The following is a 15391-nucleotide window of genomic DNA, read 5'->3' on the forward strand; positions in this document are numbered from 1 at the left end:
TCTTGGGCTTTTGATGTTTATCTTGTGTCATTATGCAATGCAATTCCAAATGTATGTGGGAGGTCTTTCCTCTTGCCTTATTCTGGACAAGGGCAGTGTCTGATCCCATTTTTACACTGATGTAATGTGCTGCCCAATACATAATGCATATAGCATTCATTCTTATGCACATTCCCAAATGCAACTCTGGCTGTGAATAATCTTGAATTTGAGTGTGATTTTTAGGCATTAACCAAGGGTTAAATGCAAAATGATGATTACCACAAATTTATCAGCATAATTTTACCAAAAATTATATTATATCAAGGGTAACCAATTTGTACGGAATGGTTGGAGTACCAAACCATCTCCGAATTGCAATCTGAAGTTATAGGGATCTGTATCAGATACCTAATGGTTAGTTTTAACCCTTAACTGTACCAAAATATAGTGATTAGTATTGATTAATCATTGATTAGTAAATTAATCCTCTATTTTGTGCGCAGAAAACAGAGTATGCAGGGAGCCTAGATCTGAGGCCTTAGAGTTCAAATGAGCTCAAATCTTTCAAGGCCATCAATAGCAATTAGTCTAGTAGAGGATTAAGCCAAGAAACACAAGATTTGACCAAACATTGAATTCTTAATCTCTATTTTACCAAAGTTACCTGCAGATTTGATGATGAAGAGCTTGGATCTCACTGTAGACTTGATCAAATCAAATTCTGTCTTCACCAGCTTGTAGAACACCCTTGAAAACCCCTAGGGCCAAGAGGAATTAGACCCATTGCATCTATGGAAGACAAGATTTCCATTTTTGCAGAAAAAGAAGCGCTGGAAAATTCACGATTTAAGGCATAAGCATAAGCTTAAAGTACTATGCATAAGCTTAAAGTACTATGCCTTAAGCATAAAGCTTAAGGCATAAAGCTTATGTATAAGGCCTTAAGAATAAAGCTTATGCATAAAGCTATGCACGAGGCCTTATGCATAAAGCTATGCGCATGAGGCCTTAAGCATAAAACTATGCATGAGGCCTTATGCATGAGAGCTTATGCATGAGGCCTTATGCATAAATCTTATGCATAAGGCTTATGCGCAAACCTACAAGGCTTATGGGCAAACCTACAAGGCTTATGCATAAGGCTTATGCACATAAAGCACTATGCATAAGGCCTTAAGCATAAAACTATGCATGAGGCCTTATGCATAAAGCATGCATGAGGCCTTATGCATAAAGCCCATGCATAAAGCTATGCACGAGGCCTTATGCATAAAGCATTATGCGCAAACCTACAAAACAAATCTCAGCACCCAAGGGTGCAATAATATTAATAGAGGAAAGAGATGCCTAAACTAAATCGTTCCCCGGCACTATGCATTAAGCATGCATGCATAGAGCTTAATGCATGCATAGAGGTCTATGCATAGAGCTCAATCTATGCATAGATCTCTATGCATTATGAATGCATGCATAGAGTTTAAACTATGCATTAAGCTCTACGAATAGAGCTTAATGCATAGATTAAGCTTTATGATTAAGTTATGCTGAAGCTTATGCATAAAGCATGCATGAGGCCTTATGCATAAAACTTTAAGCATAATGCTTTATGCATGAGGCCTTATGCATAATAAAGATTTAAGCATAATGCTTTATGCATGAGGCCTTATGTATAAAGCATTATGCATAAGCCTTATGCATAAAGCACTATACATAAGGCCTTAAGCATGAGGCCTTAAGCATAAAGCTACAAAACAAATCTCCAGCACGCGAGGGTGCAATAATAATAGAGGAAAGATAGAAAAGTACTTATCTCTTTTTCGTGATGTTGAAAGAGAGGATTAGAGGACCCAACAAAAGGGTGAGAAAAGGATTAGTAATGCATACATACAAAAGCTTATGCAAGCTATGCCACTATGCAAGCCTTATGCAAACTATGCTGCTATGCTAGCCTTATTCAATCTATGCTAAAGCTTATGCATAAAGCATGCATGAGGCCTTATGCATAAAGCATATGCATAAAGATATGCATGAGGCCTTATGCATAAAGCTATGCATGAGGCTTATGCATAAAGCACTATGCAAGCCACGCTAGCCTAAACTAAACCGTACCCCGGCACTTTGCATTAAGCATGCATTCATAGAGCTTAATGCATGCATAGATTAAGCTCTATGCATGCATAAATCTCTATGCATAGAGCTTAATGCATGCATAAAGGTCTATGCATAGAGCTTAATCTATGGATAGATCTCTATGCATTATGAATGCATGCATAGAGTAAGATCTATGCATTAAGCTCTATGAAAAGAGCTTAATGCATAGATTAAGAGAGGACAAAGGGTGAGGTCATGAGGAAGAGGTACAGCACATAGCAGAGGGGAGGGAAGCGAAGATAGTTGCGGCGTCGACGTGGGCGAGATGATTCAAATTTTTTTTAATAGAGCATCTATAGGCATGTCTATAGGCACGTCTATATAGGCACATCTATAAGCGCATCTATATCAGTATAGACGCACTTATAGACATGTCTATAGATGTGAGTATATACGCACCTATAGATGCACCTATAGACGTGCATATAGCCATATAAATAGCTGCGTAAACTCCACAAAATCATAAATTTGCCCATGGCCCCTCTCTCACTTCCATCTCTCTCTAGTTTACGCGTCTATGTTCTCATTCTCTTGTGTAGTGAGTGTGTGTGTGTGTGTGTGTGTGTGTGTGTGTGTGTTTGAGAGAGAGTTTTTTTTATTGGGGGTGAAAGTTTTTAAAAATGTTTTAATTACCCACACAATTCTCTTTATGACTTAAACACAACTAATGATGAATCTCCTTGAACCATAACCCACATTTGGAGGTTTATGAGTAGTCCATGAGTTACCACACCCTTTTGACATGTCTATTGTAAACCTTGCATATGAGGAGAGAATCAAGGATGGATGTAAACACGTGTAAACCTAATGATTGAGGGCTATAATAGAATGCTTTACACTATTGGTTTTGTGCACGCAAGATAGCCATTGATCCATGTGTGTGTTTATGAATCTCCTTCAGCCACACTTGGAAGTTTTAGTGTGTGTGTGTGTGGGAGAGAGAGAGAGAGAGAGATTGAATTCACTTTGTGAGTATGGGTCTGTATGTGTGAGAGAGAGTGTACATACATACATTTTTCCCATGTGTGTGTGAGTGTGTGTGCCCTTGCATGTTTGTTGCCTTTAAAGTGTAATAAAAGGTTATGTGGGTTTGTGATTTGAATGGCATGTATTTTGTATGTGCATTAACTTTGCAATTTATATTATGCCACATATTTTGTATAGTAGGTTTATAATAATCTATATGGCATAATATAGATTACACACACACATAGTAGGTCGCATGTGTGTGTGTGTGTGTGTGTGTGTGTGTGTGTGTGTGTGTGTGTGTGTGTGTGTGTGTGCTCTTGCATGTTTGTTGCCTCTAAAGTGTGATAAATGGTTATGTGGGTTTGTGATTGAAGTCATAATTAAGTGTGTGTTTGTGTGCATATGCAAGGCATGCAAAAACACACATATGCAAGGTGAAATCTGTTTTTTTTTCATTGACGGAACTTTAAATATCTTTTTACTTTATTTATGGATGATGTTTTTGTGCATTATACCTAAACATTAAATATATCCCAAAGCATAAGTTCCTTAGAAATTAAATATGGATGTGTTATTCTTCTTTCACATTGGTGCTAGAGCAAGTCGCGTGGTATTTGAATAGTCTTTTTTTTAATATATAAATATTATCTTTGTCTCTCTCATTCTTTTCATATACTCTCTCTCTTTATCTCGCTAACTATAAAAAAGATCATGATTGTTTGATTATGTTTTATGCATAGACATGGCATTATATATTTTAAAGTTGACCTATGATAATAAACTGTCAGATATGCAATCTTCTTTGAGGAGATGCCATAGTTGGGTTTTTTTGGATACCAACCTAGCCCAAAAATGGGAACTTCTTGGATTTGATGGATGGGATGCTGATAATCCACACTATATAGTTTTAGACCCTTACAGGCTGGATGAAAATCTTAATCTCCTCTTAATCAAAAAGGCATTGGGATTACTATATGGCTTTTACATTGTGGGTAGCAGATGTAGGAGCTCTGAGGAAAAGCGCATTATTTTTAGGGAAGTACTGAATTGCATTTTGATAAGGAAATTGGTAAAGATACTGATGTAATGATCTTTAAGAATATTGATGGATTGATGGATGTCTCTTTTATCTCTATATTATCTCTGTCTATCTCTCTCTCTCTTTGTCTCTCCCTCTCTCGCTCTCTCTCTCTCTCTCTCTCTCACTCACACACACACACACACACACACACACATAATACACAAATAGTTACCCTTGCCTTTTTCTATGTCTTTGGTGTGAAATGTATCTAGGACACCATGAGGAAAAAAGAGATACCATAAGTTTTATGTTGTTTTGGTGTTTGTGTGTGATTTTGTAGAGGCTAGAATAGGACAATAGCATCAGAGTTGGTGGTTTCGAATACCATTCTCTCTTCACCTCCTTGAGCTTAGTTTTATTGTTGACCTTTTTTTCTCTATCAGTTTGTGTGTTGACAATTAATATGTGATGCGTAGATAAATAAATTTTTTTATGTTCATATGTTTTGTTAGTTGAGAGAGAGAGAGAGAGAGAGAGAGAGAGAGAGAGAGAGAGAGAGAAATACTACACATTAAAATAGGTTTTCACTTATTAGTGTCATAAGGAGATGGATTGTATATATTAGACACACTTATCCATTAAAAATTTCTCTAATAATTACATTATATTTTCTACTATCAGGATTCTATCTAAGAGTAGGGTCACGTGTGATAGTGGCACTTGAAGTTAAGAATGTTTTTCAAAAGCAAATTAGTGTTTGTTATTTTTTTCAAAGGATTTGAAGATGGTTAGGAGCTGTATATACCTAAGTTTGAACCAAGTTCGTTGGCTTTAAATTTTGGATGCAATACGCGTGTCTCAGCATAATTGTTTACGGACAAGGACTTGCATTTGAAATCAATTGTTTCTACTTTAACGAATTATTTTAATGAAAATGAAATCAAACCTTTTGGAAGGGTTGAAGATGAGGAGGAGCATAAAGAATCCTATGGTAGACTCTACTTAGATCCGAGTAATAGAGCAACTCCCAATGCTACGGTACTTCAAAAACCTATCAATAAACATCAGAATGTTCAGGCACATAGAGATATGGCACGAGGCCCTATTTCTTTTTATTAAAATGAGCTACCTATAGATGAGATTCGTTGTATTGATTTTTAAGCCATTTCTTGTGTTTTGGCGATATGAAAGGTATTAAATCCAAATGTCACTCTATAAGGCATCTCTTTTCATATCCTTGGAATATTAACAACCAACAACTATGGTGGTAAGTTTTAGAGATTGTACTCTTCACTCATTTTTAGGAGCCCTTGATTATAAGTGCCATTTTTACGATGTACTAATTTGGAAATGTGAGGCATCAAGAAATCTTGGACAATATGTGGGCAAACACTATTGTGTCTCTTTACTACCTTTGGAAAATCCTCCCCCTACATTGGTTGAGTTGTTACTTGGTAATGATAATGTAAGTAAGGAATACATGAAGAATATACGCTCTTATAACAATTCCTTGACAATCGTTTCACTGGGTGCCCACGTGGATAATCAGTTCACTAAGGGGGGAGGAGTATTCAATTTTCGAATCCATGATACTACCTATCATCATGTTGGTTTTGCAATACTTGATGAAACACGAGATACGGCTCCTTAATTTACCCACTTATATGTGTATGATACATAGCATGAATTGGAGAATAGACTTCATGGGATTCCTTCTTTAAATCACAACCTGCTTTTGAAAGGTTGCAAACAATGATGTATGAACATAATCCATACGCGTGTGCACTTCATACAATGAGAGAAATGTTGCACTCAAGTCCACATGGTAGATTTGAGAATGGTCATCTCATTGAAGCTCGATCAACCACAAAGCAATACTTTTTTCCTATAGGTTGTGAGGAGTTGTTATCATGCCAGATCAAGGAGATGCTTTTCATGTGGGCATAGAGATATCCAAATAATGTCTTGCATAGGTGTTATAAAAAGAATATATAACTTGCATCCTTCGTATATGTTCTTTTGTTTCCTTGAGGAGAGGATGGTTGGCATGTTGGAATTCCTATCCATGGTAGGAATAGACAAGGTTCAAATGAGGAGACAAAGATTGTAACTTAACAGTAATATCATGCATATAGATTAACGGTAATATCATGCATATAGATTACAGATAAGGTAAGATACAAATGACTGCCTGTTAGTATGGATATGTAATAACTAGAAAGAATTTTGTACTGAAGTATACCAAGGGCTTGCAAACATGGTTAATATAAGAGACGGGGTCAATAGATTCTCTGGCGGCATTGCTGTAGACATAGGGTAGTTCTACCATCTACATATACTGAGGGCCTCGATATATGCATTAATTGTACCAGGATTCAATGGAAATTGTTATGAAGATGGGTAAATCTAACCTCTTTATTTTCTTTACTTGCAATCCTAAGGAATGCTTTACTACCGGGTTAGGCTGCCCAAGATCGACCTCACTTTACAACACGGATCTTTTATGAGAAGCATAAGGATATGATACACTTATTGGGTGAAAAGGCATTATTTGGAAGGGTAGTGGGATTTGTTTATGTTATTGAATTTCAAAAAAGAGGCTCGCCACATGTACACATATTATTGATATTGGAAAGTGGATGTAAACCAACTGAGATTTCTCACTATGAAATGTGCTGAACTTCATGATAAGGTTATGTTTCCTGAGTTGCACAAAATAATCACTCATTTTAATGTCCATGGACCGCGTGGGGAACTAAATATATGCTCTCCTTATATGGTTTACTGGAGTTACAAACATCGGTACCCTCGAAAGTTTTCTCAAACTACTAGCATTGATGACAATGGGTATCCAACTTACATGCGTTGAGATGATGGTAGTTTCATCCAAGTAAAGGATCAGGGTGGATAGTCGATGGGTTGTCCCATATAATCCTTTTCTCTCTATGAGATATATAGCCCATATTAACATAGAAACCTCTACCATTACAATAGTGAAGTATTTATACAAGTATGTATAAAAGGGACATGATAGAGCTACTATAGAGTTACATATAGAGTTACAAGATACATATGGGATTATTGTCGAGGTTAGTCAATATCTGGATGCACGGTACGTGTCTGCATGCATGATGGCACTTATACTAATATGATTTGTATGAGGAAAAGCATGATATACAAAGGTTTCATGTTCATCTTTCAATGCAAAATAATGTGATATTAAATGACCATGATGATTTGCGTGATGTAGTTAGTTATGACAGAAACCAAAGAACCACTCTGAATGGTTTAGAGCTAATCAATTGCATGCAGATGCTGATTTCCCTTGACACTTTTATAATTAAAAAAAAATATCCAATATGCATCTTTCTATGCATAGAAGTTGAATCTAATGAAAATAACACTTTTATAATTAAAAAAATATCCAATATGCATCTTTCTATGCATAGAAATTGAATCTAATGAAAATAACACTTTTATAATAAAAGAAAATCCTTTTATACATCTATTTATGCATAAAATAGGAATAACACTTTTAAATTAAAGGAGGAGATAAAGCACTCTAATTCAATCAATTTTCAATTCTAAAGAGTAATCAATAAGAAAGTTTAACTTAATTTATTTGTTTCTCATTTTAGGATAAAGAAAGGCTGAAATTCTTAATGAAGAGAAGGGGGAAGCCTTTTCATCAAGGCTTAACATCATATTCACATTAAAAAGCAAAGAATTCAAAAAACCATAGAGTAGAATTTTAAAAAAAGTAGAATTATTAACTTACATGGAGTTTTGTGAGCTTTCCTTTGGCTTGAGAGATTCGGAGGGTTCTGGCCACCAATTCTTTGTAGAGGAATTAGTAAAAAACAAGTGAATTATCATCAAGTGAATTAAATGTTTTTGGCTCTGGGGAGGAGTAGAGTAACAGTGCATAAACACTATTAAGCTTTTACAAAGGGGAAGGCTTCTATTTATAGGAAAAAGTGAGCCTCTAACCAAGCAAACTGATTCTAGAATTTTCCAGATCAGTTTGGTCAATTTTTGACCATTTTTGGGTCAATTCAACTTACTTTTTGGAACGACTTTGAATTAGGAGAGAGGAGAGATGAAATATCTCATTATTTGAGAGTTTAAAACTCCTCCACACATGTGAAATAGGTGCCTCCTTCTCATGAGGGGGGATCCCCACTCTAAGGTGTCAAAAATTTATTTTCTCAGTATTTCCTTTGGTCTTTAGTCCACTCTTCATCTTATGTGAGTATTTACTCATTTTTGGGGGGGTTTTCTTTATTTATTCAATTTATCTCCTCCTCCCTACATTTGGATTAATTTGATTGGCCCGTCAAAACCTTAATCTAAAATTTTCAGAAAATCTGAACCCTTAGGTAGATTATAATTTATTTCTAATGCACATTAGGAAATTCTTTTTAAACTTCTGTTTTGGGGGAATTTATGTTAATAAGAAAGGATATTTTTCCATCAAAGATATCTAAAAACTGAGTTATCTCTCTCTAGAACATTTTCTCTCTCTAGGCCAAAACAGGTAGAAACAAGATCTTTTATTATTCTGAAAAGGGGATGGATTACAAGGGAAGATACTAGACATCTTGAGGGGCTGGGGAGGAATCTTACATTCTCTCCCACTTGAAAAACGTGAGATGTCCTCGTCTCGCAAACTGGGGGTAATCCCGCATCAGTTCGGCTTCTTTCTCCCAGGTGGCGTCTTCAAAAGGATAGAACTTCCATTTGACTAAGAGTTCTCTCAGAATTCTGTTCTTGAGAACCTTTTCTTGAACATCAAGGATTTCTTTAGGTTGGAGTTCCATCAGCCCTTGGGTTGAAGAAGTTAAGAGTTCATTAAACACATGATTCGGGCTCGGTACATACTTAAGTAGGCTGACATGAAATACATTATGTACTTTGAGATGAGGAGGTAGAAGAAGTTCATAGGCTAAGTCACTTGCTTTCTTTGTAATCAGATATGGCCCACAGTATTTGGGGGATAACTTCTTGTACTTCCCAAGAGATAAAGAACTTCTTTTGGGGCGTACACGAATGAAGACCATATCTGCTTCTTTGAACTTTCTGTCTAACCTCTTCTTATCTGCATACTGCTTCTGTCTATCATGGGCAGCTCTTAAATCTTTGCGGATTGGCTGCATCTACTGCTCCATGTCGTCAAGCATCTGTCTTGACATCTCGACCCTAATCAATGGGTCAGACCAAGTTAATGGTGTTAGGCAGTCTTGTCCATATAGAGCTTTGAAAGGGCTCATCCCGATGCTTCGATGATAAGAGGCATTGTAGGCGAACTCAACTAGGTGCAGATAGCTTAGCCACTTTTTGGGTTCCACAACATGACCGAAGTATATCTTCGATTACTTGGTTCACCCTTTCTATTTGACCATCGGTCTCGGGGTGGTAAGCTGTGCTGAGATCCAAGAAGGTTCCTACTGCTTCAAAAAATGCAGTCCAAAATCTTAACGTGAACTTGGGATCTCGATCACTTACTATTCTCCTGGGTAGGCCATGCAATCTAAAGATTTCCTTGAGGAAAAATCTAGCCACATCCACTGCAGTGTAGGTTTCTTTTACTGGAATCAGATGGGCAACTTTGGTTAGTCTATCAACAACCACGAAGATGGAGTTGTAACCTGATTGCATTGAAGGTAGTCCAGTAATAAAATCCATATTGACACATTCCCACTTCATCTGGGGGGGGATGTCTAATGGATGTAACTTCCCAGGCATTGTTACTCTTTTTGCTTTGACTTTATGACAATTCAAGCATTGACGTACATGATTAAGTACATCCTTTTTTAGTCCAGGCCAAAAGAAGCTTTTCTTCACAAACATGTAGGTCTTGATGAAACCTGGATGTCCTGCAATAAGGCTATCATGGGCTTCATTTAGAATTTGACCTTTAGTTCCCTCATCATTGGGAATGCATAGCCTGCTATTATAATACAAAATTCCATCATCCAGGCTGTACCCTTGAACTCGGCTCAGCTCCTGTGGGGGAGGAGTTTTGCTTTCTTGCATAAGTAGGGTAGCAATAGGGCCAAAGAATCTATCCTGCATGATCTTCTCTCTTGCTTCATTAATCAATGGATTTGACACCACTGTTATTGTAAGCAAGGAGGCTTTTCTGCTGAGGTATCTACTGCCACATTTTCTTTGCTTGGGTGGTACTTGATTTCAAAATCAAATTCCTGCAGGGTCTGCATCCACCTTCTTTGGCGCATGTTGAGATCCTGAGTGAAGATCCACTTTAAGCTCTGATGATATGTCATCAAAGTGAATCTTTGTCCCAGTAGGTAATGTCTCCACAACTTCAGTGCGCATAGACTACCGAAAGTAGCTCCAGGTCGTGGTGGACAACATAATTTCTCTCATGTGTTTTGAGTTTTCAGGATTCATAGGCCACTGCATGACCTTCATGCATGAGTGAACTCCCAGGGCCCACTGGCATCAGTTTACTACCTCAAAGGGTAGAGAGAAATCTGGCAATTTCAGAATAGGATTGGTTACCAAGGCGATCTTCAGCTTATCAAAAGCGCTCTGACACCTGGCAGATCATTGAAATGGGATATTCTTCTTGAGAAGATTAGTTAGGGGGGAAGCTATGAGAGCATACTTAGGTATAAAAATTCTATACCAACCAGTTAGTCCCAAGAATCCTGTGACTTCTTTCACTGTCTTTGGTTCGGGCCAGTCTATGACTACTTGGACTTTTGCGAAATCTGGAGAAATCCCGTCTTTGGATACCAGAAAGCCCAAGTATTCAACATGGTCGACAGAGAAAGTGCATTTTCTCTTTTTAGCAAAGAGTTGGTGCTTCCTTAGAATCTCAAGAACTTTTCAGATGTGAGCTTCATGGTCAGCTGCATTCTTTGAGTAAATCAGAATATCATCAAAGAAAACAAGAACAAAATCATCCAAGTATTCTCTGAGAATGTCCTGCATTAGGCGATTGAATGTTCTGCATTAGGAGGCGATTGAATGTCCTGCATTAGGCGATTGAATGTCCTGCATTAAGAGGCGACTGAATGTAGCTGGGGCATTTGTCAAACCAAATGGCATGACTGTAAATTCTTAGTGCCCATAACGAGCATTGATGGCTGTCTTCGGGATATCTTGCTCATTAATCCTGATCTAACAATACCTTGATTTGGATGTCAATAGAAATGGAGAATTTGCAACAAAATGCGAGGAGAGTACTTGACATTTTCCAAATGGCCCTGCAGCGCGTTTTCTTGCAAATTCTTGTGTCCCTTCTAGTTTTCACTTCTTCCTCATTGTTTTGCTTTCTATGTCCCTAGGGATTTCTTCCTGTTGATGATGAGAAAAGTTTTTGCTTTGGAACAGTTGATTCTCAGGCCCAAGAGGAAGTTGGACTTTTTTGTTGCTATACTTAGACCACAACAATCACCAGGTGATTCATGTGTGCTCATGAAGAGAGTTGTTTGGTGATATCCTATACATTCCCTGATTGCATATGTCATCATATAGAATTCATGATATATAAATTTTTGTTCAGGCAAAAGCAAGAGACTGGAGCAGAAAGGTGAGTCTTCCCTTTCAAAACAAAGGGAACCAGAAGAGGACAAATCTCCAGATTTGCTCCTATTTGACTTTCTTCACAAGTGCAAGGCTCAGAGGAACTTCCACATATACCACAGTATTTTCAACATGGAGTTCACTATGAGCTCTGTATTGGAGCATCACAGAGATTTTCTTTCAGACCATTGGGATACCTTCAAACAACTGACAGAGTCAGGAAGAATTGTGGAAGGTGAAAAGGTTTTTGTGCATATAAATCATATTGTCTCCATTGACAGGCTGAGGTACCATGTGAATAGAAGATTTGACAGCCTGCCTGAGGAATATAAATTCAGCTATAACTTGCACACTAAAAAGTGTAGAGTGCTTGAGGAAACCATGGCATTCCTTATGTACATTGTCTTCCATCAGCAATCTCTAGAAGAGCAAGGGCAGGAGGCTGAAGAAGAAGATATATCTGTATAGCGGAGGAGAAAGAGGATATTCCTATGGCAACAGATATGGCAGAGCAGGAAGAAGGTATCAACCTCGAGGATGAGAGGCTGCAAGTGGCTGCTCTTGACCTTGTTCAACTGAGGACTGAAACTCTTAGGGCAGCATAGCCAGTTGAAGATTTTGATGTTCAGAGTAGCAACTATGCAGTGCCCATGCTTCCAGGTGTCTTGATTGGTGGTAAACATTATGTTTTCCTCCATGATATAGAGTGTATGTTCAATTTGAGGGAGGACTATGCCATTTCCCTTATTGCCCAGGCTTCAAGGCTTGACAAGGAGGTTAGCATAGAGGATGACCATTCACTATACTGGCTTTGGAAACAACTTTTGATCCTGCAGAGGCCCTTACTATTTGTTTCAAAGAGGCTGAAAATTTCCAAGAGCCAGATGAAGCTGCCTTCCAGCTCACCCAGGAAGCTATGAATCTCTCAATACTTCACAAGGGAAAGCTTAAAGAAGAGGCTAGACTAGAGGGGAGAGGAATAAATCTTTGGAAAGATGAACTTCTTGTTGCTGATGAAAATGAGAAGGTATGATCTTATTACTTCAAATCAAATACTTTATCTTGTGTTTAAATGTTTTGTAGTTGTGTATTATTGTCTCACTCCAATCTTACGTGGCAGCTACAAATTGAGGATGACACATTCCTCCAGAGAACAAGTGGAAGCAGGCCGGTTGGGTTTGGCAAAATGTCAAGCCTAGCTCATTATATTCATGATCTAGGTAGTGCTAAGATCTTGATTTACCATAGGCAGTTGAGCAACAATGGAGAAGACATTGTTTACTTCTTTAAATGTTTGTCTAGGGTTTTAGGTGGACATGATCTTCCATGGCACAAAAGGAAAAGATCAAATTTTTAATAGAGAGGTTGTCCGCCATAGATATATTTGGGGATTATGTGAATAAGCAGGCCTCTAGGGCCTCTTACTTTTTGTCTTACACTTCTTATGCATTAGCATGTGGTGTTAAGGAGCCCAAATGTCTGGAGGGCTATGGAAAACACAAGCTCATAAGGTTTCAAGAGCCACCCATGATTGCATCAGGCCACACAATCCAAGAAGAAGAACACGTGGAGATAGCTGAAGACAAGGATACCCCTCTCAGACAAGCAACAGAGGCAAGCATTGATAAACAGACAGTCGACATCAAGCCAACAAGGAAGAAAAAGAGTCCAATCAAGTTCAAAAAGAGAGTTCCGACTGGCAGGCCCTGGGAGTAATAGGATTTAGTCATCAAATATAGCACAAACATTATGTTGAAGTTGAACTGATTTGTACAAAGTCTTTGATCCTCATCAGTTCCTTGTCCGTACACGGACGATCAGTACCCTTTTGCATTTGTCCCATCACCGTACAACACTTCAGTACTCTTCCCACACTCAGTAGCTTCTAAAAGCGTTTGACACTCAGTACCTTATTGGTAAGGATCAATAGTGTGTCTAGCATAATTAAGTAGTATTGATTGAATTTTTTGTGTGTAGCTCATGGATGTATTGATGCTTGTTAATATAGATCACATATTTCACAAAAGAAATACTTTTGATGGAGTCTCAAAACATATAGGCATAACACCAAGAGTCACTTGTTCCACAGAATAAAAATCTATTGATTGAGTTTGAAAACATGTGCATAACACCAATAAGTTACAAACTGCTATTCATGTTTACTTGTCCATTTATGGTTTCTAAATATCTTCGAATCCCTCCATTGTCTATGTCTCTCTGCTGCCATTGAATTGTCCAAAGTTTATCTTCGGTCTTTGCTTTTGGGCTAGAATAAAAGCAAGCTTGACTTTGGAACTAGCAACAATTCTTTTAGCATGCAGCCTCTGTAGAATGCCTCTGTAGAATTGTCCAAAGTTTATCTTCGGTCTTTGCTTTTGGGCTAGAATAAAAGCAAGCTTGACTTTGGAACTAGCAACTTTTCTTTTAGCATGCAGCCTCTGTAGAATGCCTCGGTAAAACCATCGGAAGACTTCCTTCAGACTATTTGCCTTTTGACTCCCTCCACAGTGTTGTGTGTGTCTGAAAATTGCATTGCGTGCCATGTAGTGAGACTTTTCCATGCCTTGGGTAGACCAAATTGCTGGGCATCCATACTTTTTGACAAAATAGGGAAGGTGGTTGTAGATGATATGCTGTTTTCACAGAGACATAAGAATTCATAGTAAGTTATAAAAGAAAAGAGGATCACACTTAAGTAAAAGAAGAAGACATCACTTTACCATGTAGTGAGTTATATTGCAGGCTGTCCACGCGTCTTTCATTGACTTCCCAAAATGTTTAATTGCTTCTTCAAAGTTCTTGTAATCACTCTTTGTCCATGTTACATTGTCACAGAACATGAAGAGTTGATCAAGAGACCTCCACACCTCTGCCTTCACATTTCGTGCTTCCCCATCTGCCTCATGATCTTTCACGGCATTATGGACTTGCTTCCACAATCCATAATTAATCCTTGAAACCGTTCTACCTTGCCATACTTGCTTACTACTGTGTTTGGGTCGAGACAAGAATCTTCTTGCCTTAACACCACCAATAGAGGGCTTGATTGGTACCTCCTTGCCATTGGTAGACTTTTTAAAATCCTTTGTGATATGAACATCACCTCCATGCAGACCTATATCGGATAACACTTTTTCCAATGCATGAAGAGCATCCTTTCTATTTCTTTCAGGACGGAGTTTCCAAGCAAATCCAATATACAAAAATACCAATTTCTCAATAATTTGACATAGAGCATGCAATGTGCATATGTGAACATTACATAGTGGAATGTCAAGAATGGCCTTGAAGTCAGGGTCAACTTTATCTCTATTAGGTGCTCTCTTCCACCATTTGGAATCCATTACTTGAGCTGATTCTTTGCAGTAAAGACAAGGAGACTTTGAGTTACCTCCTTTACTAACATTATACATGCACTTAAGTGTTTTAAGATCCCCCGCCATGTGCCACTCTACTTGAAAATCACCTTTTCCTGCAACATGGAGATTCTCTCCTTGCACTTGTCTTTTAATTATTCTTGGTATTTTCGTGTGGTGAAACACCCAATCTAGTGTTTCATGGTCTTTTGTCTTCACCTGTGATTATAGAAAACAAAAGTCTTACTATAAAAGATTTGAAAACATTGACTAAAATCAAGTACGAAACAAAAAATGATCATACCTGGAACGAGCCTAACCACCATATGTGTTTCTTCGACTGCACACTAAAATACTT

Source organism: Cibotium barometz, chromosome 62, assembly GCF_041138505.1.
Source record: "Cibotium barometz isolate CiBa-2024 chromosome 62, ASM4113850v1, whole genome shotgun sequence".
NCBI lineage: Eukaryota > Viridiplantae > Streptophyta > Polypodiopsida > Cyatheales > Cibotiaceae > Cibotium > Cibotium barometz.